Source organism: Pelecanus crispus, chromosome 4 (genome assembly GCF_030463565.1).
Source record: "Pelecanus crispus isolate bPelCri1 chromosome 4, bPelCri1.pri, whole genome shotgun sequence".
Lineage (NCBI taxonomy): Eukaryota > Metazoa > Chordata > Aves > Pelecaniformes > Pelecanidae > Pelecanus > Pelecanus crispus.
The window spans coordinates 69,150,572-69,164,847 of NC_134646.1; positions in this window are offsets into that span (position 1 = coordinate 69,150,572).

Sequence of the window (14,276 nt, forward strand, 5' to 3'; positions counted from 1 at the left end):
CTACAAATAACCTGCAGTATGATTACTACATATGACAAAATTTCTAGGAAGTTTTACTGAACACTGAATATCCTTGGGGAAACAGTTTAATGATTTCAGATGTTAGCTTACTTAACTTACACCTTCCTCTACAATCCTTTCAGACATATAAGTGACATATAAAGTCTTATAAAGCAGACAAAAAAAATCTCCATAACTTAAAATACTGAGGACTTTCTGCTACCTGCTCTAGTTCCTGTATATTGCTATGCCACCTCAGAGACAGCCTGGATCTAAAGTGAGTAGAAAGAATATTGTCTGTAATTTTGACTATTTTGCAATCATGAACAATTTTGGATTGTTTGGTTCATTAGCTGTTTGTCTTCCCTCTTTTTCTGCTTTGGCATGCAGGGCAATTTTTAGGCAGAAACCTGCCCTGAGGATATGCAGAACCTGAACTATACAACAGTGGGTTAAGTTCAAGATATCCAGCAAGATTAAAATAGCTGGGCTAGCAAGGACATGCAAAGTTCACAAGCAGTGCACAAAAACACAAGCATAATAATAGCAATGTTCTCAGCAGAGTGCTCATACAGAGCTCATTTGTAGGCTGCAGACCTACATCTAGCAAAGAGCAGTGACAGTTGAATGTATTAGCAACCCTAAGAGTTTCTTCCTCTCTCTTCCCAAGAGGCTGCCAGTTCTGCAGCTTGTTGGCAGAATGGGTCATATGAGAACTCCATATGGAGTCACGATAGTATTAATCAGCTGAGGAAGGCAGTTTGAAAAGAGAACTGACTTTGCCTGAAGTGGATAAGGCAAAGCTCTCAGGCTCCTTTGTCCGGCAGAGCTGTGGGAATGGCAACTTCCAGCTGGAGGATTACAGGTTTGGAGAGCTGAGCATAGTAACATCCTCATTGAGCACTCCTAGATCTAGAAGAGATCTTCTCATGACCCTATTTAGATTAGACAGCCTAAATTATTCTTTTTTCTTTTTCACCACAAAGTCACAGGAAAAAACAAACTTGGGAATGATTCAAAAATAAAAGGGTATCACTTTTTCTTCATTTAACCATATTTTAAATTGGGGGAAAGGTGTTTGGTTGTATGCCTTTTTATCCCTTGATGATATGGAAAAAAAGCTTGAAGATTTTTTTCTTTCCTGTCTTCTTTTAGAATGAAAAAGTTCAGTCTTCACCTGTAGAATATTCTGTGACTAGAAGGAATAGTAAAACAACAATTTCACAGAAGTCGGGAATGTGACTAGAGAACAGAAAGCATTTTCAGTGCAAAAGCTAGTATTTTAATATTTTTGATAAAAAATAGGTTTATTAAAGCTTAAAAAAGTTCTCCTCCTTAAGAAGCATCTGAACACACATAACAGGTTAAAGACTTCATAAAAGTTTTTAGCAAAATTAGGTAAGATTCTCTATATGACCATTAAATGTATGTAAGATAGCAAAAAGTCATAACAGAAAGGACATGCCTGTTTTCACAAATTCTTTGTAAATCACAAAGATTTAATCTCTTGTTTTTATCCCAGATCTCCTTCATTATCCAGCCTCTACAATAAATGCCAAAACATTCTAAGGAATTTGTTTAACATCATTTGGCCAATGCCTGTTATCACATTATAAAACTAAAGTATCTCAGGAACAAACAGCTTTTTATACAGCAGTACAAGTTGTACTAGTCCTAAAGTTATTTTATATTTAACCTTCAAGCCATCATGCTCTAGGATATAAACCAATCATCACTGACAGAGATTAACAAGAAATTTCCTCTACGGGCAGAATATTTCATAAGTGCTCACTGCAGGGTTTCTTGCACTTTCCTCTAAAGCATCTGGTAACAGCCATTGTCAGATGGAATAATAGCATAAGAAGGCTGTTAGTCTGTTCTGGAGTGGCTCCTTTTGTATGCTAAAGCTTTTGTCCCTGATCTTCCTGTACCTTCTCCTTGCAGTTTGAAAGAGGCAATGCAGATATCTTCACACCTATTACTGGTTAACTAGTGAAAACTTTCTCTTACCCTTATATACATTGGTAGAAATGCAGCAACTGCTGTTACAAAGGATTGTAATTCATCTTAGCTATCATATGCAAACTCTGGGACTCTTCTGGACCAGCTTTTGGAAACAGTGTTTTAAATCATGAAGTTTAATGTAAGATTCAAGTGTTCCTGAAATTTTTACTGTTTCCAGAACGAAGACATTATGTAAATATTTCTTCCACTCAGAGAACAGAAGCAAATAAACAAGGTTAACAAGAAGAATGACCTACACAGGCTCATAAACTTTTGATTTCCGTATGTCAAATTAAATAAAATACAACTTTCTTCAGCAGATATCTGAATCAAGAATTAACATTCTTTTAAAGCAGTTGTCCATACCTTTCGTTTCCTTAGGAATGAACTAGTTCCCTGAGGAACATCTCACATCAGCTCATTTTTCTGACTAACCATATTTTGGATTAGTGGTGTGGAATGCACAGAGAAAAAGAGAGAGGCTAATTTAAAATCTCACCATGTAAAAGATGATGAGGATGTTTGTGTACCTCTAACAGTCACATTCCTCCTGTTTTCTGGTTCTGATTTGATTGGAAATCCTGATAAGTACCTTGAGGAAAACTACAATTCAAAGGTAGCCTATGCATATACCTAGACATGTACATAGATATACGTGAATATCTATGACTGTTTCTGAGTGGAGTTTCATATTTCTGCGAGTGAAAGAAATAGGCCTACATCAAAAAGGACCACATTCGATAAAAGATATTAAGCAAATCCATTTTCTTACCTGTTGCAGCTCAGTTCCTAGTTTACTGATGATTCTTAACATTTATCAGTTACTGAAATTCCCATACTAAAATATTCCAGCAATACATATTTTTAAAAACCATGAAAAGTGATGATGAATTCATCAGTCACAGTCCGAGTTTGTTGTTCTGGTTGCATCCAGACACTGAGGGGTTTTTTTTAAGAGATCTGTCTGGGAAAACTAACTTATTTTGCATTCTTAGTACTATAAAAAAACCATAGTATCTTAGATACTACTGTGGTAAACATTGGCATCTATAGAGGAACTAACGCTGCCAGTGACAAACAACTAAAACTAATGATGATATTACAATGTGAGTACAAAAAAGGTTAGTCAGCAGTGGCTACAAGAGAACTCAGCTGTGTTTTGTGCTCTTTGGCACTGATTTGCCAGCTAAGTGCTAATGGAAACCCAGTTTTCACAGGAAGAACTAATAGGTCAAAATGATAACACTTGCTTAGTGAGGTTCTAAGTCCAGTATCATTGTCTGGGTTTAAAATCTGAGCTAAGATTTTAGTACAGTAAGGGTTCTTTTCTTGTGTATATGCTGGGTTCCTGTGACTGGTCAGAACCATGAAGGTGGTGTTAATGCATAGGTTGTTACTAGGTCCCTTCCTGTATCTTCCCCAAATGCACCAAGTTTTGCACGTATGAAGCATAAAATAAAATGACCAGGAAAGGACAAAGCCAAAAGCGGATATTATCACTTTCCTAACATCCAACCCACTATATTAAAAATATTAACCTGGTGGAGTTATTCTATAGTGCGTCAAAGGACATTATATTCACTTTGAATAGTTTACACTGGGGAATTTGTCTTTATAAAAGTGTTGGTGTGTCATTTATGCTAATCAACCCGGCATGTGCCTCTCGTTTCCCTGCAATTTATTAAAATGCATTGGGATTATGCAACAATCGTACTCTGGATACATTAGAACAATAAATCGAGATATCAGCCATGGAATTTTCTCAGATTAGAGATGTTCTTACATGGTATAGATGATACTAGAGACAAGTGATGCACTGCTCAAAGAACTTAATATTCTTCTTTATATTATTACACTTAGGACCACATGGTAATATAAATGTCCACAATCCAAGAAAAACCTGGGCACCAGCATTGTAATTTCATAAGATAAAAAATTTGTGTAAATTCTTAAAGTTCACTATTTTAGAACTCTCCAGACAATGACTTTTCAAAGTCATTTTATCTGTATTGTTTATTGTATAACTGAGAGTGTGTTTCCTCCTTGCAAGGGGAAATACACCTCCTGTATTGACAGAAAAAATGTTTTGTTCCACCTATAATCAGTGCAGTAGCACTTGTAGTTATTTTTGAAGTTAAACATGAGGCAGAAAGATTTCTATTTGTTCTAAAATTGTACTTGGGGGGGGGGGGGGAGTGTCAAAACCCCTCAGCTTTGGCCTCAATTCATTAGATGTCAATGGCAAAACTCATTGATGTCAATAACAGCTTTAAGTCTTACCATGGAAAAAAGAAAAGTTTATGAGTCAGGACACAAAAAATTGACTGCCTTTAAAACAATTATTTTTTTAAATCATAAATATGTGGATCTTCTTTGCTTGTGCCTTAGATCATTTACCAATCTGTTTTCCAATTGTTTTCCCCCATAGTCCTCAGGGCTAGAAAAAATTATTTTAAATTAAAACTGAGATTTCTGTGTATGCAGGAGGTGAGTCATAATGGAAACACACAATATTATGATTCCCATCCCAACAAAATATAGAACTGCCAACCTTGCTTCCCTGGACAGAGAGGTCAGCTGACACCAAGCCGCCTTAAAAAACTCACCTTGATGAACTATGCTCTAAAAGAGAAGATGTTTTGAAAAGTGTCAGACAAAAGTATCTTGGATTCTCCACCGTACAGAAGGAAAGGTCTAGCTGCATGGGAAAATGGAAGTTCTTTAACACTCATCAAACTGTCCGTAGGACAGCATCCATAGGAAATATTTTGATTAATATTTTGTGTGAATTTCAGAAAATTCATAAATCTTCTCCACATTTCTCAGTCTACTAAAACAACATAGGCTGACACCAATTATTTTGAAGAAAGATATTTATGTTTTAAAACAGCATTTCCAATAGGTAAATACATGCCAGAAAAATGGCAGTATTGTCAGTGGCAGAGGGTAGAATGGCTCAAAAATACACAACACAGCTGAAGCACGAAAACAACCTTCTCATAAATTCCCATGTTTTGTAAAACTAAATGGACATTTGGATCAGAAGTGCTGTATTATAGCTGCAGAAATAAACAAAGTTCAGGGTAAGCTTTTTTAATTCTATGTGGAGTTCTGTTAAAAATGTCTCAGGTTTGAATGGGAATTCTGCCATCTCGTGGTCACAGTTTTTTCTACAATACTCTCCATTCGGAAAATTAATGTTGAATACAAATACACATTGCTTTTGCAAAGACTCATTTAAAATAAATGTATGCTTTAGCAGATGTAGGATTACTTGATAAAATCTGAAATATTACCTAGTCATACTAATGCCCTTCAGCTCAGTGAAATTTTGCACAGCATGTTACCTATAAAGATAATTTTATCCTTCTTGCATGTTTATTATACACACTTAGAGGATATATGTAATTTTTATTTATTTATGTTCACTACTTGAAAGTATTTCACTGCACTTTTCTGTGTATTCCATGAGACATGCTTCAGTTTTATGTATATTTGGCCATTATATATAATTTGCTACCATGCAAGATGCAAAAGTCCAAGGCTGCTTCTCTGTGAGAAGAAGGCTCATTGTTTTGAGATACAATAAGTGATGATGATTATAGCCTATGAGTTGAAATTGCAGTAAGGTTTGGGAATTATCATTCACTGTTTTGATATAGTGCAATAAGTTTCAGTAATGCTCCAAGGGAACATACACTCATAAATAAGGTCTACATGGGATGATGAACAGAAACACCTGGTAAGTCTCCTGGTGTTCACCATGATAGCCTTGTGACAGTTTTTTAAAATGAACACTTAAAGTTCGGAGGTAAAAAGCTAGAAGTCAGCTCACCTTTAAGATAAAGGCTTTTGAACTTGCTCAGCCACACAGAGTTCACACATCAAGTTCATCCCAGAGAATACTGAGGTTCTTTGGAACAGCAACTTTCCACTCCACCTATCCACTCTCCAAAACTCTCCTTTCCACCCTCTGCTCCCCCAAACACACTCACCCCAATGGCAACTGCTTTCCTGACACCCCAAGAATTTCTCACTCTGGCAGTTTTCCTTTTCTATCTCTTTGACCGCCTCTTTCTCAGCAGTTGACTTCCACCCTTTTCACAGCCTATGCCTTTCTCCTTGTTCTTTATGCCTCCTTTTTACATTTACTCTCTTTGCCTACCCCTCCAGATTCCTAAAATGGAGTGAATGAGCAACTGCAAGTGTGAGGCAGAATAAGGCATGGATTACTGGGTGACTGAGTCGAGCAGGAAAGAGAAAGAATGGTGAAAGAAATAAAACCATGTATGTGGGCAATTGTTAGCCTGAGGAGAAAAGTAAGGCGAGTAAGTGGGTGGATGAGGAATGAGCAATCATAGCTAAGCTGAGGGAGAGAAGCAAAGAACAACTAAGGAACACTGTGAGGAAAAAGGACAAAGAAACAAACCTACTCAGGAAGGTTTTGATGGAAAACTTGGGAAAAGGAAGGGAAGGAATTCAAAGTAACTGGAAAAAATACTTTAAAACACGAAAAGCCACCAGGCTCACATAAAAATAATAGCTAAGGGCTTGAACTAGGAAATACTACAGTAATACAAACCATATAAATAGCAGATAAAAAAGAGGAAACCAGAAGATGAATGACATGTTCATCCCTTTCTTTAAAATAATTTAGTTTCTGTATTAAAAGGCAGGAAACTGAAAAGGGAAGAGGACTTGGTTCAGGAAGGTGATGAGAGAAACCCTTCCATTCCTCATCTCATAACTCAGCTTCTTATACCCCTCCACATGAGCCTTTCTATCTACCTCCAAATAAACCCTACACCACAGACAAAGTCCATTCTTGGCACACATCCTCGTTATTCATTTGAAAATCTGGTCACTTCATGTTCAGCGCTGTTCTTCTAACCCTCCCAAACACCACTTCTTTCAGGCAATTCCTTAGTGTTCCTTCCTCCTCATATATCAAGCAAAATATTCAATTTTCTGTCAGATAGATGCTGTTCTTGAATCTTTATATTTTCATTGTTTTCTCATTGCTTTTAGTGCACTTGTTAAAGGAAGAATTTACCCTGTGCTTTAAAGTGACATGAAAAGAAACTGAAAAGAAAGCCCAGATAGACTTAATTTCATTTTTTTATACCTTTATCTGCGAACAGAAGCGGCAAACAGTAAAAAGCTAGCACTTTTTTTTCTCACTAAATAGATATGTTCTACTAGATAGATTTGGATTTACATCCACTGACTCACATATACAGAGAAAATCTGGTGACTGCAAATATTTCTCTACTTTGCTACCATAGGTTATGAACAGTTATCTCTGATAATGGTATCATGATAACAAAGTGGCATAGGCTTCAAAACAGTCTGCACAATCCTGCTCATGACCTTTGGGTAATTATTCAGTATCTGTGTAGCTACTCTGCCATCATCACTCACGCTAGCTGAGAATAAGCAAATTTAGATATCTTCTGCACATGCTGTAATTACTACGTGCCTAGGACAAGGACACAATTTCCAGGCTTATTTAAAAACAAAATCCCATTTAAGAAAAGCAAAGAATTTAACCAAATTATTAATTCAACTGAATATTAAGACAAATACTGAAATAACAAGCTTTGATTACACTACAGCCTAGCCTTCTACAGGTCGTGATGGATTTCTCATTGATTTGACATGTGGATAGACAAACCATTCAATAAAAAGCCTGTATTGGCACTGAGTGAAGTGGCAGAAATTTCTGCCGGTAAGCTGAACTCAAAATAAAGAATAAAGTGGGAAAAGCAAAATTTTGCTTGTTTACTTGTTAGTGAAAACTGATGGATAATGCAACATAGTCATGAAATACTTATTTTGTGGAAAATCAATTTTCTAAAACTAATATTTATAAAACAGTTTCCAGAAGGATTATTAAAAATTCCAAGCAATGTAACCTGAGGGTTAGCTGTAATACATATGCAGAGCAATTCAGAGACTAAATATTCTTACCATATCAGATTATTAAAGACTAGCATTAGCATTTGTACCAAAACCAAGCTAAATTATGAATACATGCTCAACTGGGGTAAAAATGTTGCTTTTAAATTGTGTCTTCTGAGGTCATGTTGTTGAATAACCAACTCCAAACATATTGTACTTAAGGACATCATGTCAAGCCTATTATCTGCTAAATGTGCCTATTAGAGTAAATGTATTCACGTACATGCTTTAGACATTGCAGTGGGGTGAAGAACAGATTTCAAAATAACAGTATAGGTACATCAGCCAAACTGCTTCAGAAACCTTGGAACATGTTTTGAAAGAAAATAGAGCGCTAGCAGAATCTATGAACTAAAACATTGAATCTATACTTTGCCTTACATTAAATCAAGCCAGAAACATATCCTGGAATAGCAACGACTAGGAGAACCAGTAAAAAAAAAAAAAAAAAAAATCACCTCTTTACTACAATAAATTTTTTAACAGAAAACTTGTCTCTTCTCTCCATTATGAAACGTTCATGAGTGTTTAATATCTGTACACTTTGAATCATCTTTGTGGGTAAAAGTGCAATTGGTTATTTATGCAATAGTATCTAATGACAGGACATGTTAGGGAATCAGATCTAATTTAGACTGAGTAATCTTGTTCAATGCTGTCTGCTTAATATCAAAAATTGAAGCTCAGCCAGAGGTTATTATGTGTGGTTCACTGAAGAGAGAAGTGTCATTAAGATTAGGAGACATCAGTTCTTTTCTTGTCTTTGCTACTAAGTCAATCTTTAGGCTTGAACAAATAATTTCTATATACATATATATTTATGTATATACATATACATATGTGTGGAGAAGTAGATGCATGTGTTTGTGCATACACAAAATGTGAATACGTCTCTTCAGAATGCTGAATGCTCTTTTAAAATCCTTTCAAAATAAAACCCAAAGCACAAAGTATTTCAAGGAATACAATAGACTACTTACCAGCTACCATTTGACACTGTCTTGCATGACACCCTTGTCTCTAAATTGGAGAGACAAGGATTTGACAGATGGACAACTCAGAGGATAAGGAATTGGCCGGATAGTCGCACTCAAAGAGTTGCAGTCAACAGCTCGATGTCCAAGTGGAGACCAGTGATGAGTGCCGTTCCTCAGGGGTCAGTGTTGGGACCGGACCATCACTGTTTAACATCTTTGTTGGCAACATGGACAGTGGGATTGAGTGCACCCTCAGCAAGTTTGCCGGTGCCACCAAGCTGTGTGGTGCGGTCAACACGCTGGAGGGAAGGAATGCCATCCAGAGGGACCTTGACAGGCTTGAGAGGTGGGCCTGTGCAGCCCTCATGGAGTTCAACAAGGCCAAGTGCAAGGTCCTGCACCTGGGACGGGGCAATCCCGAGCACAAATACAGGCTGGGTGGAAAATGGATTGAGAGCAGCCCTGAGGAGAAGGACTTGAGGGTGTTGGTTGATGAGAAGCTCAACATGACCTGGCAATATGCGCTTGCAGCCCACAACACCAACTGTATCCTGGGCAGCATCAAAAGAAGCATGGCCAGCAGGTCGAGGGAGGTGATTCTGCCCCTCCACTCCACTCTCATGAGACCCCATCTGGTGTACTGCGTCCAGCTCTGGGGCCCCCAACATAAGAAGGACATGGACCTGTTGGAGCGGGTCCAGAGGTGGGCCACAAAGATGATTAGAGAGCTGGAGAACCTCTCCTATGAAGACAGGCTGAGAGAGTTGGGGTTGTTCAGCCTGCAGAAGAGAAGGCTGCACCTGAAGGGTGCCTACAAGAAAGGTGGAGAGGGACTTTTTACAAGAGCATGTAGTGATAGGACAAGGAGTAATAGCTTTAAACTGAGAGAGGGTAAATTTAGGTTAGATCTAAGGAAGAAATTCTTCACTATGCGGGTGGTGAGGCACTGCAACACATTGCCCCAAGTTGTGGATGCCCCATCCCTGGAAGTGTTCAAGGCCTGATTGGATGGGGCTTTGAGTAACTTGGTCTAGCAGAAGGTGTCCCTGCCCGTGGCAGGAGTGTTGGAACTAGATGATCTTTAAGGTTCCTTCCAACCCAGACCATTCTATGATTCTGTGATTCTATGTTATGAAGCATATCAGTGACTAAAAGTCAGTACATGATTTGTACGCTACATTATAATGAATGCGGAAAGTCTCTCAAAGCAATTATTTTATCCAACTCCCAAATATTTCATGAATCCAGAATACACTTAGGCAACAAGTAAAGAATAGATTGGCTGTGAACTGAAGACAATAGAGCTAGATTTCCTTAGACATGTATCTCACAAGCATGAAAGCTGGCACATTTTTCGTTTGTTCATACCAAAGTTATAGATTTGAACAGCTTTAAGCTCAAATCATTTGTGGCTATGCTTTTATCTACACAAACACAGTCTGAAAATTTCATTTCATATTTTGCAGTTTAGGAAATATATCAATGTGTGTGTGTTTACAGAATACACCCAGAAATCTTACTTTGAAATCAAGGTATCAAAGCACAGTAATTGGTTGCTTATATTTTCAATAAACAAATACTGACACTTATTTGCATCTGAACAGGGGGAAAGTTAACAAAATGTGTCTCACTAGTAGAAAGGTTTTTCTGGGTTTTTTTTTTTGCCCCAGTTATTTTTTGTGGCCTTCTCTGGAGTCTATAAATAAAACAGAACAGTTGCTCTGCTTTGGCAAGTGAAAAATCAGATTTCAGGAAGGAACTCAAGATCAATAGGCTTCTATTTTGTAGGCAAAGCCTGGACTATTACTCCCAGAAGGCCAATATATGTCTTTAGACAGAACTCCCAAATTTTATTTTCTTCATACTTAAAACGTTTATGCATATACATGATACTGCCAGCTTTAAAAGCATTAAGTGTAATGTCTATCCGTATGGATTAGGAACACATCGGTGATGCTCTTCAGTGAAATAATACAGAAGGTTTCACATTCCTAGAGAACAGAATTCCATACAAACATTCATTGTCATGAATACCCACAACATCAGAACAGGGAGTGGCATAATATCCATTAAACAAGTGACACAGCGAGGAGCAGAGAAATAACCACGATTTAGCCAGTTCTAATGTCCAGAGATAAAACAGAAGATAAGGCAGAATTAGAACCCACAAATTCCAGGTGCTAGGTGCAAACTCCACCTGTCACACAGCACTTCTGCATGAGAAGTCTCGTCTCCAGAGCAAGCCTTCTTTCCAGGACACCACAGGCTAATAAACCTTCTCCATTAAAAAGGAGTTAAATTTCACTGAGGCATCCAAGTCCCTCTAACACTGCCAGAGCAAAAGGTCTTCCGCAAGATTTAGTCTTACTGCAAAGGTTTCCACTGTGAAGTCTTCAGAGCATAGCGACTGGAGAAGGAAAGTGACATGATACTCTTGTATTACTGTACTAGCTGATTTTGCCTCTAAATGTCTTATCCTTGGTGTAAGGATGTGGTTCATGACTCCCTCAGTTAAAAGGAAGAAATCAGAGAATTTTAATCTTTGTTGGGGCTATAAAACAATAAAAAAGCATCCATGATTGCAATGAATTAACAGGTGTTTTAAAGCATTCTTAGCATCTCAAAATTTCAAGTTGCTGATCGCTATGACAGTGTGTCTATTCTAGTTGCAGTCTACAAGTGAAGGGGCATAATGCTAAATGGGTTGGAAGGATTAGAAATAAGCTAGAAAAATAGCCTTTGATCTCTAGAAAATGTGTGCTCACTTCCTATCCAGACCTCTACTTACTTGAAACTTGCTATTACCACATGGAAGGAGAGTATCTAAAGTGAATTCTGGGATCAGACAGAAAACTAAAAATAACAACATATATTATTTCACTTAGGTACCAACTGGGTTTTGTCAGTCTCAGTAAAGACTTCATCCAAGGACTCTCCCCTGAGCACTGATATATCAGTTGTTATATCTGTTGCCACTGGCATACGAGGCATTAATGTGTAGCAATGCACAAGAATTACTGGAACTCTGGATATGTATCTTTAGGCTTTGTTTTAGGTAAAGTGCATTGACAATGCAGTGAGCTGTCCTTCACGTTCATGCTATTATTGCCATTGTTATGCTGCAGTTCTGTGGGCCCCTATAGCATGTACAGATGGGTCAGCCACTTCCATTGACAGACTTTTTAAGTCTCCTGTACAAAGACAAGAAGTGATGGGCAAAGAAAATAAATTGTAGGAGGAAGTTTGGATTTTTGCCATTATGGACTATGTGCAGAGTTCTTGTATCATTAAGACACGTGTTCTAATAAGAGAAGCCACACCATCATGGTCTGAATGCAAAGTAAATGACTAGGGTAACTGAACCTCACGGCTCACACAGATCACACACTGCAAGCAGATGTTAAAGTTCACTTCATAGCCAGTACTACCAAGCAGCAAAGCAAAAGTTATGCCGTCATTTGATGCATGAGATGCTAGAGTTGGAGCTAGTCAAAGAACAGAATTATCTCAGACATGCTGTATAACCTTGTCAGTATCTAAGGAAGGGCATTGTAAAAATATAAGTTTCCTTTCCTTTTTCTCATGCCAGATGGACCTATAATTCTTTGTAGTAAATTCCCTGTTCTTATATTTCTGCATATTAAATAAGCTGAGTAGAAGCCTTGTCCATTTTGTTCAGTTACTGACCCAGCCTTTTGTCATGAGTTCTACTTGTATTATTTATTATAATTAATTGTTACACTTCATTGAGTATTGAGAAATTTGATCCAAGGACATGCATAATCCTTGAAATTCATGTATCTTGATATTACAAGGATCATAAACCTTAAATTAGGAAAGGATGGACTAATGCACATAAATTGTTCTCGTGTACTTTAGGAAAAACATTAATTGTCTATACCAGGGTGACAGTGTATTTCTGATATCTGTCTATCTGCCACTGATGCCCTTGCTCTTAGCATAAATTAAACAGAACTGTTTATTCCCATAGTTGTTATAATTATGAACAGGCCCATGCAAGAAATCATTTCAGCATATTTATTACTCGAAAATTAGAGAACTTGCTCAAGAAGGCTAGGTACAGCAATAAGTCTAATTAAATTCCTACTCTTAAGACAGGAAATTCCTTTATTTAGTCTACCCTTAGTAGAATCATTTGAGGAATATAAAATGATCAGTTCTGCTCCACTGTTCTATTACTATACCCTCATTACAAAACTTTCTCATTTTCAGCAGAAAATACAGAAATGCAGTAGTCTTGAGTTCTCAGTTTTTCCATTTAGTATTTGCAGGCTTGGCCAAGCAGTGCTGCTTACAGTGTGCAATAAACACAACAGGGGAGACAATGCTGCTGAAACCATTCAAAGCTGTACTTATTTATGGCTGGGCTTCAGCTGAGCCTCCAGCTGCCTGCCAGCTTCCTTGAGGATTTGCAGCTGAGAAGCTAGCTCTACCTGCAGAAAATGCACAGATCTTAGGGATGTGATAGTGAAGGATCACAGCTTTAAAGACAGATTATTTTTGTCAGCTCACTTTTAAACTTTCCTATCCAAGATGATGTTAACTCAGCTTTTCAAGCAGGATCTTCTTTGGCTCCAACCCTACTAGGCAGAGTGTTACATTCTTAGTATTTTTTTCTTTGGAAAACAAATTTATCCCTAGTCTCTGACTCCATTTCAGAAGAAATGAAGCAGAAACCCTAAGCAAAGTAAAGGAATACCTTTTCTCAGTACTGTGTCAGACAATAAAGTAGCCAAGAGACACATAAGTTGATTTCAAACAGTGTTACATGTCAGTGGAGGTCTTACTGAAATATTAACTAGGCATAATGATTTTTAGTGATTTCTTTACTTCTGCTTAGAAAAAAAAAAAGAAAAAATTCATTATAGCTGCTCATTGATTTCATTAAATTTACAAAGCTCAGTTTTCTTATGAAAAGCTAATTGATTAAACAATTTACAAAGCTGTCTTCTCAAGAACTCTCCTCCAACTTAAATAGGGATCTGAACTAATCACACTGCTTCCTTCAAAAAAATCTGGCTGTATACGTAAGGCTGGCAGTGTTCCTTGGATGTTAGAAAAATAATACTTCCTTCCAACAGAACAACGGCAGTGGTTTGTGTGTTAATGGGTCACCTACAAATGCCCTGCTGCAGTCCCTACACAGTTTGTTACCTAAGGACTCTCTCTGTTGAAAAGATCCTGATTGGTCTCAACTGCCAGGGCTTGGGAAGTTCACCAGGACCTGTCTCAAATCAATCTCCTAAGTGGACAGACTCAAGCAGCCTCCATTCCATAGGGCCCCAAGCAGGGTGAGATACCTCCAGGGTCCCT